We start from the raw sequence: 18888 nt of genomic DNA on the forward strand, positions 1-18888 counted from the left end.
ACACACTCTGTGTGTGTGTGTGTGTGTGTGTGTGTGTGTGTGTGTGTGTCAGGTTCAGGTGCTGGTATCGTCTCAGAGATTTCATCAGGATGTGGAGCTGTTCCCTACACGCTGACTCTCAGTGTCCATGTGAGCTCTCCAAAGCCCATCTCCAAACTAGAGTCCAACTGCTCTCTGGATCTAGTGTTCCTCCACTCTGATCGCACTCAGGCTACGGTACTGTGTATCTTCATGTGTTTATCTGGATGTGTGAGCAGAGCAGTTTAATGTATGTGTTGTTTATGTGTTCAGGTGGATCTGAGTCCTGGTCACATGTTTGATAAGGACTTTGAGCTGTTTGTGTTCTATCAGGATACCCATCAGCCCTCTGCTATAGTGGAGGCAGGAGTGACCACTGCCCCGCCAGGTACGACCTGAACGTCTACTGAACAGTGACCGACCATTGACCTTAGATCCAGAAGTATTTTTTTCCACTCATTTTCCATAGGCATTTAAAAATCAACCCATCTAGCTTCAGTGAATCACACAACATTTTGACTTAAAACAAAGTGTATTTCAATATTGGAAAAGTTAAATATACTAGACTGTAATTAGACATTTATGACGCTTTTCATGAAGCACTGTGAATCATGTAGTCAAATCATCAATATAAGTACAATATAAAAGTATTAATTTATGTCATGGATGATAAGTATAAAATACTGTATATTCCATTTTTCTAAACTATACATTATTGGCTCTTAATCTTTTTTTAAATGAAATTGAAATAAAAACTTGAAATAGCTTCAACAGAAACATATACTATTGCTTAATCTCAGAGCCTATGGTTGGTCTGTTTTGAATGGTTTCGTGTTGAAGTATAAATTCACTGTGAATTATAACTTACACTCAGTGCAGCCCCTGTACATAATATCTCTTTATTTCAGGCTCTCTGATGAGGGACCCAGTGGTCATGATGAGTTTGTACCCAGAGTTCCCAGAGGAAGTGATGTCATCACTGGCATCTGGAGGCGAGTTTATTTTCTTGATTGACAGATCAGGCAGTATGGGCAGCATGATGCATCATGAAAAAGGAGCACAGATGCGCATTGAAAGTGCAAAGGTAAGATTTAAAATGTACTTTTGGGTCTGTTGACACATATTCAGACGAGACACACTTGAATGTCTATCCATGTCTCTCTATAGGACACTCTGCTGTTACTGTTGAAGAGTCTGCCCATGGGATGCTACTTCAATATCTATGGATTTGGCTCTCGTTTTGAGTCCTTCTTCCCGTAAGTGTCTAGATCCTCATTCACAGATATTCAGATATTAATGTTTGAAATGTGTGAGATGCCATTGTCATTGATGTCTTATTATTTATTTTTATTTTATATTTTTTTGCAGTCTGAGTGTCGAATACAATCAGGACACAATGGATCAGGCTCTGAAGAAAGTGAAGGAAATGCAAGCAGACATGGGCGGCACAGAGATTTTACAGCCTCTAAAACACATCTACAATCTACGCTATCACCCTGATCACCCCAGACAGGTATGACTTGCTTCCAAGGACTTCCTATCCAGCTGTTACGTAAGGAGTGCAGCAATATAACCCCCCAAATCAACAGTGTTGGGGGTAACACATTACAAGTAACGCGAGTTACGTAATCAGATTACTTTTTTCAAGTAACTAGTAAAGTAACGCATTACTTTCCATAAAAAGTAACTAAGTAACGTAATTAGTTACTTTTTCATGGAGTAACGCAATATTGTAATGCATTACTTTTAAAAGTAACTTTCCCCAACACTGCAAATCAAACTATGTGAAATGCCCCCCAAACAAAAACTGACAGTGATTATGTCTCAAAGCCAAATGATACATAGGAGTTAGATCCAATCCCATAGCTAGAGCACTAATTAACTACTGAAGAACAAGCAAAAATGCCCATATCTGTATAAGCTAATGAGCATAAAAAGGAAACATGAACTCAGCTGCACTGAAAACACCTTCGGAGATGGATGGAATAGTGAAATATTAGCCTGATGTGACAAAGATGCTTTGCCATCTAATTAGCTCCAGAGCAACAAGATAACTGAATGGTGCCTTTAATAGGATTGCTGTGATAGGTGTCTTAAAGGGGTCATATGATACGATTTCAATTTTTTCTTTCTCTTTGGAGTGTTACAAGCTCTTGGTGCATAAAGAAGATCTGTAAAGTTGCAAAGACTAAAGTCTCAAATCCAAAGAGATATTCTTTATAAAAGTTAAGAGTCAACCACGCCTACCTAAAACGGCTCGTTCTAACACGCCCCCACATATCTACGTCACTATGTGGAAATATTAGCATAACGCCGCCCAAATGTTAAACCACATAAATACATTTCATTACACCAAATACAGAAAATAATGTTCTTTTTTAGCAACGTCATATGACCCCTTTAATCCTATTGGCCAACGAGGATCAGCTGAGAATGAATAACATGGCCTGCCTGAACCCATGCGATGCATTGTTTGGCAAAGTACTTCTTCTCAGTGCTTCTTCTGGCTAGTTTAGGTGATAGTTTCACTGCCACCTGTAATATAAGAAAACTAAGGTAGGAGTGAAAATGGCTAAAACCTCTTGAGCGATGTGAGCAGAGGATCATGTGACAGAGCTAAGCGATCACACAAACAAGACTTAAGACTCAGTTGTTTTTCTCTCTTCAGCTGTTCGTCTTCACTGATGGAGAGGTGGGAAACACTAAAGAGGTGCTGGACCTGGTGAAAAGTCACGCTCACTCTCACAGGTAAAGGTCTGCTGGGTTTGATCTGTGCTTCATTCATATCTTCATCACTAACAGTAACAGTTTATCGTGTCTTCAGGTGTTTCTCATTCGGGATTGGTGAGGGTGCAAGTGCCGCCCTCATCACAGGAATGGCCAGAGAGGGATCTGGTCACGCTCAGTTCATCACAGACACCGACCGCATGCAGCCCAAAGTAAAGCTCTCCACTGGATTTCACAGGCACAAATGTTTCCTAGTCAAATGTCTCAATGGTTTCTCTTTCTCTTCAAACTATATCAGGTGATGCAGTCGCTCAGGTTTGCGCTGCAGCCCGCTGTGGTTAATATCTCTGTGGATTGGACCCTTCCAGATGGAGTTACTGTTGACACACTGTCTCCACCCATCAATGTGCTCTTCCAGGGACAAAGAACACTCATTTATGCCCAACTGAAAGGAGAAGTGAGATGATGTAGCATGTTTTTAATGACAATTGATCTGCAATCTAGTGTAATCAATCGGCAAATTTACAAAGCACAAAGTCCACATCAAAATGAAATAATCACTCCAAAAGAAAAACCTCATTTGTAGTCCTACCATTTTTTCCGTGACTTCTCTACTTCAGCAAGTAACACATTTACATAATACACGTCTACTGTAAAATGTCATGCTGAAGTCTTTGCAAACATGGTTTGGGCTTGAACTGGTACAGCAAAACCGTCGACATAATTACAATATGTTTACAGATGCTAATGAAGCCTCAGAAGCTGAAATCAGTCGGTTATGGAAAGGGGCATTACATTTTTGACACACACTCTTAGTGCTAGACCAATCACATGCATGAATCACTTTTATGGTGCTTTTGTGTCCCTTTTTGAAACTTGAAGCTCCACTGCTCACAGTTATTTGTAATTACATGGAAAAGCATTTCTTCTCTTGAGAATTTCTCTTTTTGTGTTCTGTGGGGGGGAAGACTGTCATGGGTTTGGAATGATATGAGTTTGAGTAAACTTTTCCTTTAAAATTGACTTCATAAAAACATTGAAAGTTGAAAAGTTTGCCATTTCTTGTTGTTGTAGGTAATTTGTTGTCTTTTTTAATTCCCTATTCCATTGTCTCCACTCTCTCATAGAGTTCAGGAGGCTCTGAGGGAACAGTGACAGTCAAATACAGTCTTAAAGATCAACCAGTAACAAACCAGCTTCACTTCTGCCTCAAACCAACTGAGGAAACTGGGTAAAACACATAAACACACTGAAAAATACACCGTGAGCCGTTTTTTTTTTTTTTTTTAAAGTAACACGCAGCATTATTGTATCCTAAACAGTAGAGTATGGTACTAGCGATGCCAAGGTCATGGGTTCGATTCCCAGAGAATCCATGAACTGATAAAATGTATACCTTGAATGCAATATACGTTGCTTTGGATAAAAGAGTCTGCTTATCTGCTTATAAAATGCATAAATCTAAATGTAAAGTAACAATAAATCCCAGTTTTTGCCCTTTTCCTGCATGTTTCTGCAGGTTGTCCGTCCACCGGCTGGCGGCTTGGACCCTGATCCGTTCTCTGGAGCAGGAGGAGAGGTCAGGTGCTGCAGATGTTGAGGGCATCAGGAGCAGGATGGTGGAGCTCAGTGTTCAGGCAGGAGTGAGCAGTGTTCATACAGCCTTCATTGCTGTTAATAAAGACAGCAGACAGACTGTGAAAGGACCCCTGAAGCAGAGAAGAGTGCCGACACGCGGTTAGTGCAAGGATTGTGTTTGTGTGTGTTCTTTGGAAGAGTGTGTATGCAGGATATCTGTGTCTATTTTTAATTTTAATTTTAAAATGTTCCTGCCACATAACATTTTACATTTGGTGTATTTAATTAACCAAACTCAAATGCTGTTTTAGGGTCACAGTGGCAGATTTTAAAGGGGAGTGGATTTAACAGCATGTCAAGTTTTAGTTTTTCGGCACAAGGTTAGTGATCATGTGTGTGTACGGATGTGTGTGTGAATCACTTTTCCTGTTACTTGACTATTTACTATATTTGATGTGTTCATCTCAGTGGGATATAAAATTAAGGATGCCAGCATGTGGCGGTGGCTTTGCATGGCAAGCAGAATCACTCACTCATTAAGAAATGAATGTGTTTTTTAGGGATGCTATATGGAGCCATACCTGGTAAGATAAATAATATAGACTCTTGTTTTTCAGTTTTTCTGTCAGTGCTGTTGTAGTGCTCTGATTGTGTCTGTATGTGTAACACCAGGTGTCTGTAACACCTGTTTGTGTTTGCTTGACCTCATTAAGATGTGAAATGTACATTTTTTTTTCTGCTTTAGGAGGGATGTGGTAAGGTGTTATTTCCCATCTGTTGTGTGTGGGGCTCCCCATGTGAAAGTGTGGTGTTTACTAAGAAACGTGTCTCAACATTTTGCTAACGCACCCACTTCAGTAATGTTCAGTGGAAATGACTGGCCCTTTCTCCATATCAATCATGGCTATTCCAGAGCTTTTCATGTTTGTTAGTTCTGTTGGTTGTGTCTGTTTTTGACCATTTCTCCAGATCTGAATCTGTTCTGACCTTTGGTTTCTCCGCTTGTAGTTGCACAAACTGCTCAGTCAAGGGCCTTTGGAAGCTTTATGTCATCACCAGGTAAATGCACCTCAATGTATGCTTTATGTCAAATTGCAAAACTGTTACATTTGTTTACTGATTTACAAGCCTCACCAAACCTCACCAAACCACACTTACCAAAATTTTAGAATGAGTATGAAGCTGTTCACACAGGAAGCGTGCACAGACCACATTGAAACATTCCAAAGCTACATTTAACTTGACACAGTAAGGCGTCGGTTCTGACAAAGTGAATCAAACACATATAGCTTAAAACTACCAGTGATATGGCAATAGAGTTAAAGACTCACATTATGCATTTTGTGTTATAAAAATGAATGAAATATGCTACCTCGTTTTTTCTCTCTCTTTTGTTTCATGTGAGAAAAACTGTAACGTCATATTAAAAAAACAAAACCAAAAAAAAGGTTTTTATATTGCCATTGTATTAAAACTAACAGAAGATATTAAAATGTTGTCTGGAAGACAATCCATCCCTATTCCAATGTTTTTTTTTTTTTAGTTCTGTTGGATGTGTCTGTTCTTGGCTGTTTCTCCAGATCTGAATCTGTTCTGACCTTTGGTTTCTCTTTCTGTAGCTTCACAATCTGCTCAGTCACTTGCCTTTGGAAGCTTTAATTCATCTGCAGGTAAATGCACCTCATTGTTTGTTTTTTGGCATATTACTAAACCGGTACAATTAATTATTGGTTTACAAGCCTCATCAGTTCTGACAAAGTCAATCAAACACATACAGTACAGCTTAAAACTACCTGTGATGCTGAAATCAGTGTAGTTACTTACTGGTTGTTTGTGACAACACATAGTTAAAGATTCACATTATGCATTTTTATAGTAGTGTTTTATAAAAATGAGTGAAATATGCTACCTCTTTTTTTAAAGGGGTCATATGATGTTGCTAAAAAGAACATTATTTTGTCTTCACGACATGGCGGCCGTGGCAACAACATTACTACAGCGAGAATAAAAGCTACACCTTCTTTCTTTGCGTGAACAAAAATTGAAATCGCATCATATGACCCCTTTGTATTGTTGTTTAGTCTGTTGTTTCATATACTGTATAACAGCTGTTACAGTTAATCTGTATGAGAAAAAATAAGCATGAAATTATATATTTTAAAAAAACATTTAGCTTTTATATTGCCATTGTATTAAAACCAAAAGAAGTAGTTAAATATTGTCTGAAAAATATGAACTAGTAGTTTTGTTATTTATATTTATACAGTTATATTATGATTAGTTTTATTACTAATAATTTAATTATTTGAATTTACGTATTATTATTTTTAAGTACAAATATCTTGTTCTGACCTTTGGTTTCTCTTTCTGTAGCTTCACAATCTGCTCAGTCACTTGCCTTTGGAAGCTTTAATTCATCTGCAGGTAAATGCACCTCAATGTATGTTTTTTGGCATATTACTAAACTGGTACAATTAATTATTGGAGAAGCCTAATCAGTTCTGACAAAGTGAATTGAACACATACAGTACAGCTTACAACTACCTGTGATTCTAGATTTTTTTTTGTGATTGTTTAGTCTTTTGTTTCACATACTTTATAACAGCTCTTGTGCGTAAAGACATTTAAATTGTGTGAGGAAAAATGGCATGAAATTATTTTAAAAATAGCTTTTATATTTTCATTGTATTAAAAGCAAAAGAAGTGATTAAAATGTTGTCTGGAAAATATTTGCTAGTAGTTTTATCATTTATGTCTTTAAATTATTCTTTTAAGAACAAATATATAAACTCATAAAGACAAATGTCATATTTGAATATTTCTTTTTATAACACATCGGATTCATTAACATTCAGTAGAAATGAAAAAATTCTAAAAACAGCTCTTGTATCTCTTTATATGGGGTGTGATGGAATGTATATTATAATCATAATTTAATAGAATGATAGACAAAATGACATATTATTGAGGTCGGGCCTGTAGGTTTCCAGAGATGTTTTGGGATGTGTCTGTTCTTGGCTGTTTCTCCAGATTTGAATTTGTTCTGATCTTTAGTTTCTCTTCCTGTAGCTGCACAACCTGCTCAGCCAATGGCCTTTAATGCACCGTTGTTTGGATGGCTGCCAGTGCAAGGTAAATGTACCTCAATGTAACATTTTTGTGAAAGAGTAAAGTATAAAATGTTTAAAGCAGTGATTGTTGTTTTTCATGACTTATTACAAAATTGGTTTATTTAATTATTGGTTAATTTAATTGTTTATTCTTTTAATTAATTTTTGAGCACTAAAGTTCTTCATAATATTAAAACTGTTATTTAATGCATCAGTTTAGTGTGATTAATTACAAAAAATGACAAGATAAGAAGAACAAGCTTCACCTTGAAAGATAAATTATACTGAGACGTTCTTCCGTCTGTTGCATTTTGTGTGTGTGTGTGTGTGTGTGTGTGTGTGGGTGTGTGTAAGTGGGTTTGCATGGGAAGAATTGGTTTTTATACTGAATATATTGTCAGGTGTGGGAAAGGGATGAGGCAAGGAGTCAGTAAGTGTGAGGGCTTTATTGAAGTAAAAAAAATAATAATAACATGACAATAAACATGACAGACCTAGTGACAGGATCCTGACACACTTGTAAAGTCCTTTGAATGCTTTAAGTCATTGTTAGGTAAATGTGCCTCAATGTTAGTTTTGTGAAGGAATGAAATGTTTGAAGCACTGATTGTTGTTTTCATGTCATGTTACACAAAATGGTAACCCAGGTCCGGGTTGGCCATCGGGAGCACCGAGAGAAATCCCTGACTGATTTGGCCCATAGCACTTACAGTGTAGCTCCGAACCTAAAAAGAAATGGCTTGAAACAGGCAACAGAAGTGGGGTTTGTTTGTTTTTTGTTGTGTGTAATTGGGTTTGTATGGGAATAAGTTGCTTTTATATGTAAAGGTTTTATGTGTTTTTCCATGAGTGTGTTTTATAGTAAGGATGGTGCCCCAAATCACACAGCCATGTCACGTAATTAATTTTCTTAATGTGTAATCAGTTGACAACCCTGTTTATGTGTGTGTGTGTGTGTGTGAGATGTGCGAGTGAGATGTTCTTCTCTCTGTTCATTTTTCCCTTGTGCTTAATGTTTGTATGTATGTGTTCAGCTGCTCCTGAGCCCCAGAAGGACCCGTTACTGCAGCTGGTTTCTCTCCAAAAGGCATCAGGCTGCTGGGATCTGGACGCCACACTGGCTGATGTTGGAAAAGTGCCGACACACATTAGTCTCCCATTGTGTCTATATGTGAACTTGAGGGGATATCTGTGTCCATTTTTATAATAATTTTGCAACCAATGTTACTATCACATAGATTTTAGATATTTGCTGGGTTCAGTTAATCAAAATCAAGGGTTCAAATTTTCGGACACGTTTAGTGCTCTGATTGTGTTTAAATAAGTGACTGGACTGTTTACTGCAGTACATTTAATCTGTTCTTTTGAAAGCAAATTTGTTTTGATATGTACTGTATAGAGTCCTACAGCGCCAATATGTGGCAGTGTCTTTTCAAGCACCACATTTTCTTCAGAAAATGTTAAAATTAGGATTTAAAAATTTCATGCAATGTAACGGTTTACATTTTGTGTGTGTACAGCTCATTAAGATTAAATGAATTTGTTTTTTAGGGCTGTCTTTAGGGAACCGTTGCCCAGTGGTAATATAGACTGTTCTTTGCATGTCAGTGCTGTTTTAGTGCTCTGTTTGTGTCTGTATAGATGTGTGTTTTGTCTGTTTGTCTGACAGCAATGATTTCAAATACACTTCACTTGTTTGTCACTTCATAGTTTACGACATTTGATGCGTTGACTACATTATGATGTGGTAAATGGTTCTTTTCTATCTGTTGTGTGTGGCGGTTTCATGTGTCTCCATAACAATCCATCCCTATTCCAAACCTAATCTTGTTTGTTAGTCCTTTGGATATTTCTGTTCTTGACTATTTCTCCAGATCTGAATCTGTTCTGACCTTTGGTTTCATTGCCTGTAGCCCGATTTCAGAATGAGTAAGAAAACATTCACACGGGAACTGCTTTTGTGTTTAAAGCCAGCTCGTCAAACCGCAACAGAGTAAAACAGAAAGTAGGACATTTTCAAATGTTGAAGTACATTTATCTTGACACCACATCTAAAAACCGCAGCCCTCATGGATTAAGACAGAGAAAAACAGTGAGATGCACACATACATGTACAGGAAGACATTAATTGCAGTGACATCAGTGGTTGCTTTTCTAATCCAACAAATTTCCTCCATGTTTCTGCAGGTTGTCCATTCACCGGCTGGCGGCTCGGACCCTGATCCGTTCTCTGGAGCAGGAGGAGAGGTCAGGTGCTGCAGATGTTGAGGGCATCAGGAGCAGGATGGTGGAGCTCAGTGTTCAGGCAGGAGTGAGCAGTGTTCATACAGCCTTCATTGCTGTTAATAAAGACAGCAGACAGACTGTGAAAGGACCCCTGAAGCAGAGAAGAGTGTCAGCATACGGTTAGTGCTCTGATTGTGTGTGTATAAGTCACTTTTACTGTCATTTGACTATTTGATGTTTACACTGATGTGTTCACCTCTTTAAGATTTTTCAGATTACCGTCACGCACTTACTGCGCCAATTTGTGGTAAGACAAACAGCAGTCTGTCATTTATATGTAATGATACACATTATCACCCAAAAGTTAATTGAACTTGAGCTTTAGTCACACTTAAAGGGGTCATAATTTAAGTTTGTAAACAAATAATAATTTATAATACAATTTGTGAAAGGGCCCCTGCTGCAGGGAAAAGTGCCGACACACATTAGTCTCTCATTGTGTCTATATGTGAACTTGAGAGGATATCTGTGTCCATTTTTATAATAATTTTGCAACCAATGTTACTATCACATAGATTTTAGATATTTACTGGGTTCAGTTAATCAAAATCAAGGGTTAACATTTTCGGACACGTTTAGTGCTTTGATTGTGTTTAAATAAGTGACTGGACTGTTTACTGCAGTACATTTAATCTGTTCTTTTGAAAGCAAATTTGTTTTGATATGTACTGTATAGAGTCCTACAGCGCCAATATGTGGCAGTGTCTTTTCAAGCACCACATTTTCTTCAGAAAATATTAAAATACAGTTAAAATTAGGATTTAAAAATTTCATGCAATGTAACAGTTTACATTTTGTGTGTGTACAGCTCATTAAGATTAAATGAATTTGTTTTTTAGGGCTGTCTTTAGGGAACCGTTGCCCAGTGGTAATATAGACTGTTCTTTGCATGTCAGTGCTGTTTTAGTGCTCTGTTTGTGTCTGTATAGATGTGTGTTTTGTCTGTTTGTCTGACAGCAATGATTTCAAATACACTTCACTTGTTTGTCACTTCATAGTTTACGACATTTGATGCGTTGACTACATTATGATGTGGTAAATGGTTCTTTTCTATCTGTTGTGTGTGGCGGTTTCATGTGTCTCCATAACAATCCATCCCTATTCCAAACCTAATCTTGTTTGTTAGTCCTTTGGATATTTCTGTTCTTGACTATTTCTCCAGATCTGAATCTGTTCTGACCTTTGGTTTCATTGCCTGTAGCCCAGACGGTCATCACAACCGCGAGGTAAATGCACCTCAATGTAATAGTTCTGTGAAGTATGAAATGTTGTTTTCAAGGTGTATTACAAAATTGGCACGTTTAATTATTGATTTACCATCCTCACCAAACCACACAACTAATGCGATTTCAGAATGAGTAAGAAAACATTCACACGGGAACTGCTTTGTGTTTAAAGCCAGCTCGTCAAACCGCAACAGAGTAAAACAGAAAGTAGGACATTTTCAAATGTTGAAGTACATTTATCTTGACACCACATCTAAAAACCGCAGCCCTCATGGATTAAGACAGAGAAAAACAGTGAGATGCCACACAAAAACCAAAGACACAAGTCTGCATGAAACAGACAGCGTGGTCTGATTCCAGAACAAATTACTAATGAAGCGGTTCTTTTTAGTGAATCACACATACAGCCTACAGCTATCTGAGCTACTTAAATCAATGTAGTTACTGACTGGTAGTTCATATGACAACATGCAGTAAAAAAACATTCATTTTAGCACATTTTTTGTTTAGAATTGTTGTTTAGTCTTATGTTTCTGTCTATTACTATTAATCTTTGTTCTGAATCAAGAAAGAAAACACAAGTGGAACTGCTTTTGTGTTTAAAGCCAGCTCGTCAAACCGCAACAGAGTAAAACAGAAAGTAGGACATTTTCAAATGTTGAAGTACATTTATCTTGACACCACATCTAAAAACCGCAGCCCTCATGGATTAAGACAGAGAAAAAAAGTGAGACGCCACACAAAAGCCAAAGACACAAGTCTGCATGAAACAGACAGCGTGACCAGTGTATTCCAGAACAAATTACTAATGAAGCGGCTCTTTTTAGTGAATCACACATACAGCCTACAGCTATCTGAGCTACTTAAATTTTTATGAGTTCATTGACAAACAAAACAATACAAAGGCAATAGCAAAACTGTTTCGGGCCAAAAATGTCCATTTCAATCCTTCCCTATTCCAAAGCTTTTCTTGTTTGTTAGTTCTGTTGGATGTGTCTGTTCTCGGCTGTTTCTCCAGGTCTGAATCTGTTCTGATCTTTGCTTTCTTTGCTTGTAGGCGCTGAACTTGCTCAGCAAATGACATCTAAACGTGCTAAGTCTAAATCACTGCTGGGTAAGTGCACCTCAATGTAATATTAGGTTTGTGAAAGAGTGAAGAATGTGACATTTGGCAAACTTATTGTTTTCATTGCATTTCACAAAATAGGTTTACAAGCCTTACCAAGCCACAGCACTAAATAGAGAGCACTAAATAGCTCCTTGTCACTTAGCAGGTAACAAGATGTGAACTTAATTTATTTTTAGGGAAACTAGGTCAAGCCCTGTCTCGTAATCATGGTAAGATAAATCATACTGACTACTCTTCGTCTTCTCTTATGTGTTTATGTATTTAGGTGTTTTAATTTTTAATGCATGTTGTTTTTTCTTTAGTGGTAGTGAGATCCCTTATAGTATGAGGATCTGCAAGAAATAAAAATGCAGTCACATTTCAGATATTTTCTTGTTTGCTTATTTATTATTTGCATTTCTTCACTTTTTGTGCAACATATTTTTGACAGATTCTAAAAAGTTTAGACGCTCAAGGATGATGGCTGATTATTATGACAGTGACATCTGTTCTGCATCATTGGCAATAAAGGGTGAATGAACCAAACATATACACTGAAGTCCCCTTCACATATCAACTGGCATTGTGATGTACTTTATTTGTCTAGATTTATGCAGAATCTCTCTCTTTATTTTTAATAAACAAATGTTTTTGTTGCTTTGATCATAAATGTGTTTTTTCCATTTGAGCATTTTCAGTCTTTTACCGATAAACATTGCTCTGAAACAAGTAAGAGAAACATACAATCATTTTAGAGAACTCATTGATGGTTTTAAGAATGTATTTGCTCAGTTTTGTTGTAGAGGCATGAATTGTCTTGTTTTCTATCTTTTCCATTTATGTTGGGTTTCAATGTTTTATGAGGACTTTCCATATACATAATGTTTTTTATACTGTACAAACTGTATATTGTATTCACTAACCTTAAACATAACCCTCACTTACAAACAAAAACAAAACAAAAAAATATAATGTAGTATGAGTTATAATCTGTTTTCCTCATGGGTACCAAAAAAAATGTCCCCACAAGGTCAAAAATGTTTCCTGTTTTTATATAAGTGTGTGTGTGTGTTCAGCTGATCCTGAGCCCCCAAAGGACACTTTTCTCCAGCTGGTTTCTCTCCAAAAGGCGTCAGGCTGATGGGAACTGGACGCCACACTGGCTGATGTGTTTGGGAAGACGAAGGATGAGCTGACCAATCAGAAACCAGCACAGGTGAGCGATGTCATGAAATAATAAGACAGTGATGATTGTGTCCGGTGTGCAGTAACTAATGCAGTGGATGATGGTTTGTACACAGGTGGATGGGTCAGTATGGGCCACTCTCCTGGCTCTGATCTGGTTATACGGCTGTAAAATAGAGCAGCAGGTGGAGTGGCAGTTTGTGGCCATGAAGGCAGCGTCATGGATCGGCTCTCAGAAAGGTGAGATCTCCATTCCAGACCACATTCATTCAGTCAGCGTTCATCAAGAGACGTTTCAGCAAATATCTTCAGTTCTTTGACACACACTGATGATTTGAGTGTGTGTGTGTTTCAGTGGGAGATCTGTCTCAGTGTGTGTGTGTGGGGAATGTCCTGCTCGGATGTCAGGTGACCAAAGAGACTCTGGGAATCTGAAGACGTCAGTGTTTCTTCATCCTGATCCGTCAGAAGACAAAAGAACAGATACTGTTACATTTACTGTTACCCTGTTACTTGTTTTAGTAAAATTTTATTTGCTCAATTCTACACCAAATTCTATATATGTTACCTGCACCGTTTGAGTTTTATGTACCAAAGTAAAAAAACATATATAATAATGTTTCCAAGATGTTTGCGGTTTTGAAATTTTAAATAAGTTGAATAAAATTAATATTTTTAAATGACTTTTCTCCTGGTTTTTGTTTGTCTGTCAGTGATTCACTAAAGCTGTTGGTCTTCAATCACTCAATCAGGATACTTTCACACAGCAGTAGAATCATGAGTGCTAAATATCGTTTTCAATATTTCAGCACGCTTAAAATTAGGAAAAAGTAAGATATAGAAACGTTTCTAAAGTATCTATTTATGAAAACTAGAATGACTTTTTCTTGAAAAGACGAGAGGAAAATGACCTTAACCAAATAATTATCCAGGCAGTCTGTTGAATCGTAATACAATCAAAACCACTGATCTATATAATGTTCTCTATTATAGATCAGTGATCAAAACAATGCAGACTCGGAGCAAGGCAGTTCCGAACGTAACCTAATTAATATTCATGAAACAAACGTGGGCAAGGCGCTTCTGCGCACAACACAATTAATATTCATAAGTCATGACTTCACTATCTACTATTGGTCTTATAGTGATTCAGCGACTTTGACCGCATTTGGAACATTAGGAAGCACAGATTTAAAGTCCCTGTAAAGTCAATTCTGAGAATTGTTTCTAAACGCATTATAAATATTACAAATATATTGCTGAAACACATTACAAAGACTGTGAATTATGTAGTATTGAATAGTGGAGTTAGACCACAGTTTTTCACCAATTCTGTGTTCAGGATTTTTTTCGGCGAGGCTAAAACGGGGGCTTGGTGACGCACTGGAGCCACCGATCATGGCCCCTCCCCTAACACTAAAATAACTATCGATGACGCACTGGAGCCACCGAGCATGGCTCCTCCCCTAACACAATAATAACTGTCGATGACGCACTGGAGCCACTGATCATGGCCCCTCCCCTAACACTATAATAGCTGTCGATGACGCACCAGAGCAAATATGTATGGGGAAATATGTATGGCTTTGTAAATCCAATTAAGCTGCTAGGAGCATCCGTTCAGGCTGTAGCGGTATTTGACAGTTAAGAGGCGGCAGCTTTCCCGTGATTGGGCGTGGTTTCAGCGCAGACAGCGGACACGCCCCCAGCGTTTTAAGAGCAGAGGATACCCCCCACTGATCATGGCCCCTCCCCTAACACTATGATGCACTGGAGCCACCAAGCATGGCCCCTCCCCTAATACTATGATGCACAGGAGCTACCAAGCATGGCCCCTCCCCTAACACTATAATAACTGTCGATGACGCACTGGAGCCACCGAGCATGTCTCCTCCCCTAACAGTATAATAACTGTCGATGATGCACTGGAGCCACCGAGCATGTCTCCTCCCCTAACAGTATAATAACTGTCGATGATGCACTGGAGCCACCGAGCATGGCCCCTCCCCTAACACTATAATACCTGTCGATGACACACTGGAGCCACCGAGCATGGCCCCTCCCCTAACACTATAATACCTGTCGATGACACACTGGAGCCACCGAGCATGGCCCCTCCCCTAACACTATAATACCTGTCGATGACACACTGGAGCCACCGAGCATGGCCCCTCCCCTAACACTATAATACCTGTCGATGACACACTGGAGCCACCGAGCATGGCCCCTCCCCTAACACTATAATACCTGTCGATGACACACTGGAGCCACCGAGCATGGCCCCTCCCCTAACACTATAATACCTGTCGATGACACACTGGAGCCACCGAGCATGGCCCCTCCCCTAACACTATAATACCTGTCGATGACACACTGGAGCCACCGAGCATGGCCCCTCCCCTAACACTATAATACCTGTCGATGACACACTGGAGCCACCGAGCATGGCCCCTCCCCTAACACTATAATACCTGTCGATGACACACTGGAGCCACCGAGCATGGCCCCTCCCCTAACACTATAATACCTGTCGATGACACACTGGAGCCACCGAGCATGGCCCCTCCCCTAACACTATAATACCTGTCGATGACACACTGGAGCCACCGAGCATGGCCCCTCCCCTAACACTATAATACCTGTCGATGACACACTGGAGCCACCGAGCATGGCCCCTCCCCTAACACTATAATACCTGTCGATGACACACTGGAGCCACCGAGCATGGCCCCTCCCCTAACACTATAATACCTGTCGATGACACACTGGAGCCACCGAGCATGGCCCCTCCCCTAACACTATAATACCTGTCGATGACACACTGGAGCCACCGAGCATGGCCCCTCCCCTAACACTATAATACCTGTCGATGACACACTGGAGCCACCGAGCATGGCCCCTCCCCTAACACTATAATACCTGTCGATGACACACTGGAGCCACCGAGCATGGCCCCTCCCCTAACACTATAATACCTGTCGATGACACACTGGAGCCACCGAGCATGGCCCCTCCCCTAACACTATAATACCTGTCGATGACACACTGGAGCCACCGAGCATGGCCCCTCCCCTAACACTATAATACCTGTCGATGACACACTGGAGCCACCGAGCATGGCCCCTCCCCTAACACTATAATACCTGTCGATGACACACTGGAGCCACCGAGCATGGCCCCTCCCCTAACACTATAATACCTGTCGATGACACACTGGAGCCACCGAGCATGGCCCCTCCCCTAACAATATATAATAACTGTCGATGACGCACTGGAGCCATCGAGCATGGCCCCACCCCTAACACTATAATAACTGTCGATGACGCACTGGAGGCACCGATCATGGCCCCTCCCCTAACATTATATAATAACTGTTGATGACGCACTGGAGGCACCGATCATGGCCCCTCCCCCTAACACTATAATAACTGTCGATGACGCACTGGAGCCACCGATCATGGCCCCTCCCCTAATACTATAATAACTGTCGATGATGCACTGGAGGCACCGATCATGGCCCCTCCCCTAACAATATATAATAACTGTCGATGACGCACTGGAGGCACCGATCATGGCCCCTCCCCTAACAATATATAATAACTGTCGATGACGCACTGGAGCCACCGAGCATGGCCCCTCCCCTAACACTATAATAACTGTCGATGACGCACTGGAGCCACCGAGCATGGCCCCTCCCCTAACACTATAATAACTGTCGATGACACATCTCACCCTTCTACTGGCTATACCCCATATTTTTTAATGTTTGGCCGTCATGCAAAATTGCCCATTGACGTTATTCTGGGCCGAGGAGATGGATTTTTGGGGACAGTTGACAGCTGGGTGCATCACCATCATAAAAGATTAATGGCTGCCTATAATCAAGCCCGATAGCAAGTTCAGAAGGCTCAATTTCATCAAAAGAAGGGGTTTGATTGTAAAGTTAAGGGGGAACCTTTGTTGATGGGGCAGAGAGTCATGGTCCTAAATAAGAGGGCCAGGGGACGGGGTAAATTGGATGATAAATGGGAACGGAATGTGTATGTTGTCATGTCACAACCTAATCTCGATATACCTGTTTATGTTGTTAAGAAGGAAGGGGTTGATGGTGAGGAGAGGGTGTTGCATCGCAATATGTTAAACCCATGTAAATTTGATATAGCCTTGCCCTTAGAAGGGAAAAGTGTTGAGGTTTCACCTTCTGATTCTAACGTCAATCCTGTGAACAGTAATTTCTGTAGCTATGTATCCTTGGGTGGGGGCTGTCTTACAGGGCCACCAGCACCCATACAGAGGGATGGAGGAGCGACCTCTCATATGGACATTGTTGAAGAGACATTACAGACTGCATCGAGGGAAGGTGCCTCTAGCCCACCTTTGTCACAGACTGAGTATTTGAGGCGGTCTACGCGGGCCACAAAGGGCCTGTTGCCTCTAGTCTACGTTATAGGATGTGAGGTATTTGGGAATGTGTGGACACATTTTGAGTAGGGGGGGTGGATGTAAGCCCTTCATTTTAGGCAAGGGGAGGGGCGGCAGTGGTTGCGCCCGTAGTATCTGTTATTTCTCTGAATAAGTTATGTGTGTATTTTTAATGTCCTGATTGAGCTACATCTATTTCAGACTCTCCAAGACTGCGCTAATTTTATGGCGTTTTACTAGCAGTATATGTTGAATGAATAATTAATTTAACCAACGTTTAAATCATTACCTGCTTCAAAATGAATGCTGTTAATGCGATCATTTTTGAAACATTTAATAAAACGAATAAAAACACTATAACAAAATTACAAAAACAGTGAAATAACTGTATTAAGGTAGGCCTATATGTGCATACAAAGCATAAATCTTTATTCATATTTCAGAATGAGTTCTTTGTTATTTGTAATGCATATGTTGAAGGTCTGATATGTCCATCATGTTTATCTGATATTCGCTACTGTAATGCATGTACTTTTTAATAGGGTAAATTCCTAACATTAAACACATGCAGGACGTTTGCATTGAAAGAATGTACAGGAATACTTCAGACTTGTTAGGTGATGTTTTCTCATTAAAATCATACGATTTCCTATTAATTTCTTATTTTTCTTATTTCTTATTATATATTATCCTAATTGATTTCTTATTAATTCTCTATTATAGATCAGTGGTAACTGGTTGCGATAACTTACAAAACAGCTCGGTGTCCTTATTTAAATCTCCTAATAATAATTATGTCAAAAAGAGGTGGATTAATTTTGTGAAGAGCCACCTTGATGGAGAGCTGAGGATCACCACCAACACCCGCCTCTGAGTCTGCATTGATCATTTTACACCGGATAGTTTTATAAACTTTCATCGGAGACAACTTGGGATTCACTGATAATCAACCCGCTGTTACTGGAGCTTTCCCGCTAGTGGGCGTGGTTTCAGCGCAGACAGCGGACACGCCCCCAGCGTTTGAGAGCAGAGGATACCGCCCATTTTGGCAATAGATCACTTATTTATTTGCTTAGCGGATTTTTTTAGTGGTTAATAATAAATTTTTCTGTGGTGTGACAAACTCAGAACACATTTAATATTGCCTTTACAGGGATATTAATCATTTAATTTTAACGAGTCGATCTGTGAATATTTAAGGCAGCTATAAAGGCAGTAGTTTCGGTGT

The 18888-nt window shown here is 39.6% G+C and overlaps 1 pseudogene; it reads left to right on the forward strand.

Annotated features, from left to right (window-relative positions):
* LOC107754373 (von Willebrand factor A domain-containing protein 5A-like) overlaps positions 1 to 13869 on the forward strand; it is a 26263-nt pseudogene extending 12394 nt beyond the window's left edge.
* Positions 13870 to 18888: the final 5019 nt, after the last annotated feature.

This window comes from Sinocyclocheilus rhinocerous, unplaced genomic scaffold, assembly GCF_001515625.1.
Source record: "Sinocyclocheilus rhinocerous isolate Xijiao unplaced genomic scaffold, SAMN03320098_v1.1 scaffold561, whole genome shotgun sequence".
NCBI classification, from domain to species: Eukaryota; Metazoa; Chordata; class Actinopteri; order Cypriniformes; family Cyprinidae; genus Sinocyclocheilus; species Sinocyclocheilus rhinocerous.